This window comes from Lingula anatina, unplaced genomic scaffold (genome assembly GCF_051362555.1).
Source record: "Lingula anatina isolate TDL-2025a unplaced genomic scaffold, LinAna3.0 unanchor82, whole genome shotgun sequence".
In the NCBI taxonomy this organism is placed as follows: Eukaryota; Metazoa; Brachiopoda; class Lingulata; order Lingulida; family Lingulidae; genus Lingula; species Lingula anatina.
The window spans coordinates 6,448,442-6,455,242 of record NW_028257603.1 but is presented as its reverse complement, the minus strand read 5'-3'; the positions used below and the strand labels follow the sequence as shown (position 1 = coordinate 6,455,242).

General features: G+C 35.8%; 1 long non-coding RNA gene across 1 annotated transcript; it reads right to left on the bottom strand.

The window, feature by feature from the left end:
- Window positions 1-3,483: 3,483 nt before the first annotated feature.
- Window positions 3,484-5,303, bottom strand: LOC147759309 (uncharacterized). The gene is made up of 2 exons (XR_015331676.1): window positions 4,248-5,303; window positions 3,484-3,613 (listed from the first exon to the last, which is right to left on the bottom strand). It is a non-coding gene; the product is annotated as an uncharacterized LOC147759309 (long non-coding RNA).
- Between the last annotated feature and the right edge of the window lie 1,498 nt (window positions 5,304-6,801).

The window sequence follows — 6,801 nt, the reverse complement described above, 5'->3', positions numbered from 1 at the left end:
GGGCATGTGACAAAGTTTTTTTTTTTTTTTTTTTTTTGTGGAAAGTAAGCTTGACCAAAGTTTAAGGCAAAGAAAATGTAAAATGACAAAATTATCATAAACAAATGGAAGAACTTTGATATGATTATAAACTTTTTATTTCACATATTTCATAAAAACATAATTAACAGTATATTTTATTTCTTACATTTTTCTTATAAATTTTATAACTCATTTAAATATTCACAAAATATTGAAATAATATAATAATACTTTTTAAATGATTTAAAAGGGTGACAACCTACAAATACATACATAGCACAGGCAAGACTGAAATCCTGATAGAATTCAGATTACTTTAAATTCGTATTGGTCAGATTTTAATATCACTTTTTTAAAACTATAAAATATGCCTTGAATTTCAAGTTAGTTTGCCAGATGCGAACATTACTCAGAGTGAGAAATCATGGTAAATGCATATAATAAGAGACAGAAAATGTAATGTATTATCAACATTTACAAATCCTCATATCTGACAGAAATCACAATAAACGAAGTTTTTTCAAGATCTGCAGTATTTAATTTTCTCCAAGTTCATGAGACTTACTACTCACTTTACTTAATTAATCAAAACTTAACTTACAAAAGATGAGGGGAATTCTCTATGCAGATAATACAATATTTGATATTGTGACAAACTACTAATTTAACATTTGATGACTGAGTAATTAAAAAGCAATCATGTTTATTACAATGTCACACTCCATGAAGGCACAGATTTTGGAAATAACAAACATCATTCCTGTTATCTCAAGTCTCTAATTTCAGCTACAATCCATAGGCGGTATCCCATTATGAGGTTAAAAGCTGTTTCCATTCCCTGAAATTAAAAAGCAGTAAATGTTTTATATTTGATATTATTATTATTTAACTGGATAAGGCTTCAACTTTTTAGGTAACCTGTTACCATTATACTTAAATATGATTTCAATTTTTATGATAGTAAGATTAAAATGAAAGTTTAGGCAAAACAAACACAGAACATGTTTTTGTCAATGTTAACGAAATAGATGAGCAATGGAAACATAAGTCACAAGTTTACAACTATGGTATTCCGATGAATTACATCTCACCTTTATAGTGCACAGCATTTCAAAAATAAAAATTGTAGTCCATGCTGAAAAAGATATGAGACTATCATCAGTATTTAAAAAAAATGTTTATTTGATATGTACTTGAGCCAATTACTGTATGTGGCATAAAAGAGTGCTATTATATGGAGCTACAGTTGAGATATAATAGGCTCTTGTACATCATACACAGTGAATGACAAGTAGTTGTAACTGACTAATACCATGACTAGCCCTTCAACAGTTGTAGGAATGTGCTTGTATAGTGATCAGATTGCACATTATGCTTTAAAATACAGACAAGCATGTAAGTGATATACAAGTGCAATTATGCTGTTGTTATAAATGCTGGCTGTGGGATAACCAAAACAGTACTTTGGCATGCACTATATACAGCCTATAATTCTCAAGATCCTGGGGTGCCATTGGGTGCCATAGGCTCTTTTTGCTAACCAATATCTAAGCAACATTTCTGACAATTTTGAAAATAATTGTCCGATTGCTTTTTCAGATATTTGATTTGAAAGACGGGGTCTGCGTGATCCAAAATTCACTCAAACAAAAATGGCCGTAATTTGCCATGGCACTGCATTGTCTATATATCCCAAGACCCAGGGGTGCTGTCAGTTGCAGGCTACATATTATGTAAAAAGGTACACGAAAAACGTCAGATTAAGATTTGGAAAAAATCTACTGTTTACTTTTTCAGAAATATGCTTTTTAATGAGGGAGTTTAACATTATAAAGACGCATTCCTACAAAAATGGTCGTAATTGGGTATGAAGGATTATACCGTCTATAACTCCAAAGATCCAGGGGTGCCATCGGCACTTTTTGTCAACAAATAAATGAGCAACATTACTGAAAAGTTGGAAAAAAATCGTCCCAGTGCTTTTCGAGATATTTCACTTGAAAGAAGGCTTGTGGTGTGAAAACTTCAGTTTACAATTGTCAAACTACATATGAAGCTATGCCTAGTTTAAATTGTCATAAAAACATAAACAGACCAAACACTTGAAAATCACTTCACATGAGTTAAGTTGAGATGGTACTGATTGTTGTAAATAGTAAAATGCTTTTAAAATACCCACCAAATTTATGTGCATGCCTCCTAAATAAACAATCCTCCCGGTGCGTCGAACGTGCCATTTTGTTTACCTATAACGGAGTGTAAAATTCCTGCTTTTTTCATTGGCTCCCGAAAATCACGTGATACCCTTCCACCCACCACTGACCTGCATTGAAAGTTTTCAAGTGGGTCGAGTCCATTCGATTTGAGGGGTGACAGGTGGGACAAGTCCATTCCATTTGAGGGGTGACAGGTGAGGCGAGTCCATTTCATCTTAGGGGTGACAGGTGGGGCGAATCCATTTCATCTGAGGGGTGACAGGTGGGGCGAGTCCATTTCATCTTAGGGGTGACAGGTGGGGCGAGTCCATTCCATCTGAGGGGTGACAGGTGGGACGAGTCCATTCCATTTGAGGGGTGACAGGTGGGGCGAGTCCATTCGATTTGTGGGGTGACAGGTGGGGCGAGTACATTCCATTTGAGGGGTGACAGGTGGGACGAGTCCATTCGATTTGAGGGGTGACAGGTGGGGCGATTCCATTCGATTTGAGGGGTGACAGGTGGGGCGAGTCCATTTCATCTGAGGGGTGACAGGTGGGACAAGTCCATTCGATTTGAGGGGTGACAGGTGGGGCGAGTCCATTTCTTTATATCAAAGGATCAATTTATTTTAATTATGATTTTAATGAGACATTTTCAAACATATCAGAATATGCAGTTCTAAGTTTTGGGTGGAGGAGCAAATTTCATTGTTCCCATTTCAAAAGTGTGTCAAGATCTCTTATATTTTCGTTTTAATTTAAAATTGAAGCGTTCGTTTGATGAGAAGGTCGTGAAATTTGAAACAATTTTCTCTAGCAAACCAAAACCCTTAGAATATGGACTTATATTAAATTAAGAAAATTTTATCTGGGAGGATGAACTAATTTATAAATAGATATTAAAAAACCCGTCTCACTATAAAAAATGTAGGACAGATTTTTAAAAAAGCAATATCGTAAATTCATACAAATTGTATTTATAAATGTGGGCTGTTGGAAATCCTGTAGATGTATTCTTAAAATGCTCTCAATTATTTACAAAATACTGGGCATATTAACAAAACTTTTAATCCTTTCGATTTACGACATCCTCTGTTACTGGAGAAATCATCAATCCCAAACACAATGCTTACAGATCAGTTTTAGCAGATTTAATTTGAAAGTGCCCAAACAATAATATCTTTACAATTTTACCCCTAACCCTCTATTATTATTATTATTAATATTTTATCATCATTTCATATGGAAGTGAATAAGAACACAAGGAATGACAAACGTATTTATTCAATTTTAAAACAAAAGATGCATGGATGTGCGTAGGGTTCCAGAGGGTGAATGACAGGCTTGGTTGCTAGCAGCCAGGTGCCGTGCAGTTCTCAGTATCTCAGTGGACTTCTGAAATAAGAAGGTAATGTTAACAATATCTGACTTGTCCATAGTTCAGGCTCAGATAGCACCCCAAAAAAGCAATCGATTCTATGTTGCCTAACGCCACATTTAAGACCTGAAGTTAGTAATAAAGATATTTCAGATATCTTGCTTTGAAAAAAAAATAAATATTGAAAACACTCCTCTAGTTTGTGTAGGTTATCACTATTTATTTATTTTACCTACTATATAAAGTTGTAATATCTAAAATCGCTTTGCATCACGCGTTTGGGAACCATATTTCGCTTTAGAATAAATCATTTCCCCGTGTTTCAACACTGCTTACAAGCATTTTACAGGTACATGTATAATGAAATTAACAAACCTACTAAAACTGACTATCGTTCATTGTCTTAGGATCAAAAGCTCGGAACTGTGACAAGTACGGTACCATCATGTAAATATGTCCGTGATCTTTGTGGTAATATGCCCATTTACTAATTTGCTAAATAATATTTTGAGTGGCATAACAGAAACGACAGGCGACAGCGACAACAAAGAGTAGTAATATACCCGTAAATACTCGTCGCAAATTTCTTTGCATTTTTCTACTCTCTTTCTATCAACTGACATACGATACTGAAGAAAAAGTGCTACTTACGAAACATGCATTTGCTTCTACGCCTCATACGACTGCGTTGCGACTGCACCCGCACGTTGAACATTGCGTCTTCACCTAGCTGTGTCCTACTGCCTACTGAGCATTCGGAAATACAGCTCGCACTACGATGAGCAAGTAATTGTTATGCAAATTACAGACAGGCATGGCTCATTTCAGGCGAGGGACTGTGGTTGAAACTGTTCACGAATGTTCACGGTCTAATACATGTACATGGCGGATAAAGAGGGGGTGTCAGGGGGGATCCAGACCCCCTCCTCCCTTCGATTTCTGATAAAAAAATTACACCCAAAATCTATAGCTGAATAATAGTTATAAACCGTATCAAATGGAGATATTTTCCCTCTAAAACACCCTTTTTCGTGGCCCTCGAGCGTGCCCCAAACATAACTCCAAAGGGGTGAGGGTCGGCCTTGCACTCCGAGGCCTTGTCAATCCGTAAAAAAAACACCACCACCCTTCCAAAAAATCCTGGATCCGCCCCAGATGTACATGTGGATTTGACTTATTCATTCACACATTAATTGATCAATAAGACCACGGGCGCTAATATACATGTATATTCCATAATACTGTAAAATGTATTCATAAATTACTGTTGTACGCGCACCGATACTCCCCCTCGTCGTTATACAATTTTCATACATAACTGTCATTGTAACTCAACGATATTATATTTAAAATAGGCCATGTAAATTTGAAAAGCTGTAGCTAGGATCGAGGCCTACCAATGAAATCTAAATATTTTCAAGAACTTTTACTGGGCATAAATACGATTTAACCCGATTTATCAAAAGCCAATTGCCACCTCTATATCTCGACTTTTCAATAAGAAACTAGGTAGCATCTAAAAGCTTAAAGCTTCAAAAATTTTGAGACCATAACAGAGTCAGCCAAGGGCACGTTTCGGTGCCACATTTGATTACGTCATGATGGATATTTACAGGTGAAGGACCAGAACAGTCTGTCGGAAACAATATAGAAACAAGGAGTCTGTTGTAACTCATTGGTAGAAATAAGAGACTGAATTTGATCTGAGGACCAGGATAGATCCGTAAATGACGCGTTTCCCATTCACTGTTCCTGAATTCTAAAATCTAGAGTAAAAATATGTACTTTAGCATTGTAGCAGGACGTTAACCAATCCACTTCATGAGGACCCCATATCTTATCAAAATGTGAGAATAATTCTTTAGAAATACCCCAATTGTCAACATCCACACTTCTACTTATATAATCTGCATGGGTATTCTCTTCTCTCAGTATCCTTTCATTTCTATTGAATAACTCCATTAGAAGAAAAACATCAAAAATAATAGGTTGTAATTTACTCCTCATGCTACTTTTTTCTTTAATGTTTACAACATCTTTGCTATCAGAAAACCACTTCAATCTCAAAACACTCAACGTGTTTGCCATGGAGAACAGGGCCCTGAAAACAGCTATCAGTTCTCTGTAAGTAGAGCTCTCCGTCGCTTCGCCAGCTGACCATTCCCCGCAACACACCCTTTTAGGTGTCTCCACACAATATCCTCCAAACCCAGTACTACTAGCATCAGAATAAACTACCTTATTGCACTGAGGTGAAAACTGTAAAATTCTGATTTACTACACCAAGGTCTAATTTGACTGCATGCTTTCACACACATTTTCTGATTCTAAGAAAAAGCACTTGAAATAACCATGCTAATATAATTTGTCATTAGTTGTTTTACACTTCCCAACACATGAGACATAGTATAATCCGACCGACATAGCCAGACCTCTGCTCACTTTCGTGCGAATATAATGTCAGATCTCTTAGCACTTGCTAATCTAATATCAAGAACTTTGATTTCCCCAATACTAATATCTATTTCGATGCCTATAAATGCCAGACTCTGTACCTACGACCAAAAAGTATTCTCATATATTTACATAAAACCTGACTTAGCAATATCATCTTTGATCTCAGCACCCTGATGCTCCAATCTATCTATGTTACTGCAGTACCACAGACCGTCATCCAATTACATCGAACCATTCTTTGATTAATTGCCAAGTCAATTTTGAAAAAAAATATTAAGTGCTAATGATAACCCAAATGGAAGAACTAAGAATCAAAAATAAATCTGCTGATCTTGAATTTTCCATGAAAAACCTCAATAATCCGTATGAGGATAATAGATATCTAGATGTTGATTAGCTGAATCAAATTTAATCAACCAACCACACAGTTTCATAAACATAAGAGCCGTTCTCAAATGTCCGTAACTACCAGACTGCTTACGGACATGTTTGTTTACTTCTCGTACATCTAAAATCAATCTATTTTTTTCACTGCTATGCACTGCTTCTGTTTAAGGGTTATCAACAATTGGTTGTTTGCTACACCTTTTAATCAAACGCATCTTTTTCAATTCAAGAATAGCTTTTTAACAAAAAACTTATTTTTCAATGGTGAAAGCTGTTATCTTTCCTCATCCCACAGGGTGTTGCTATAAACGGAAATTTATAACCATTTTTATCAAGTCTAGAATAAAAAATGAATACCCTA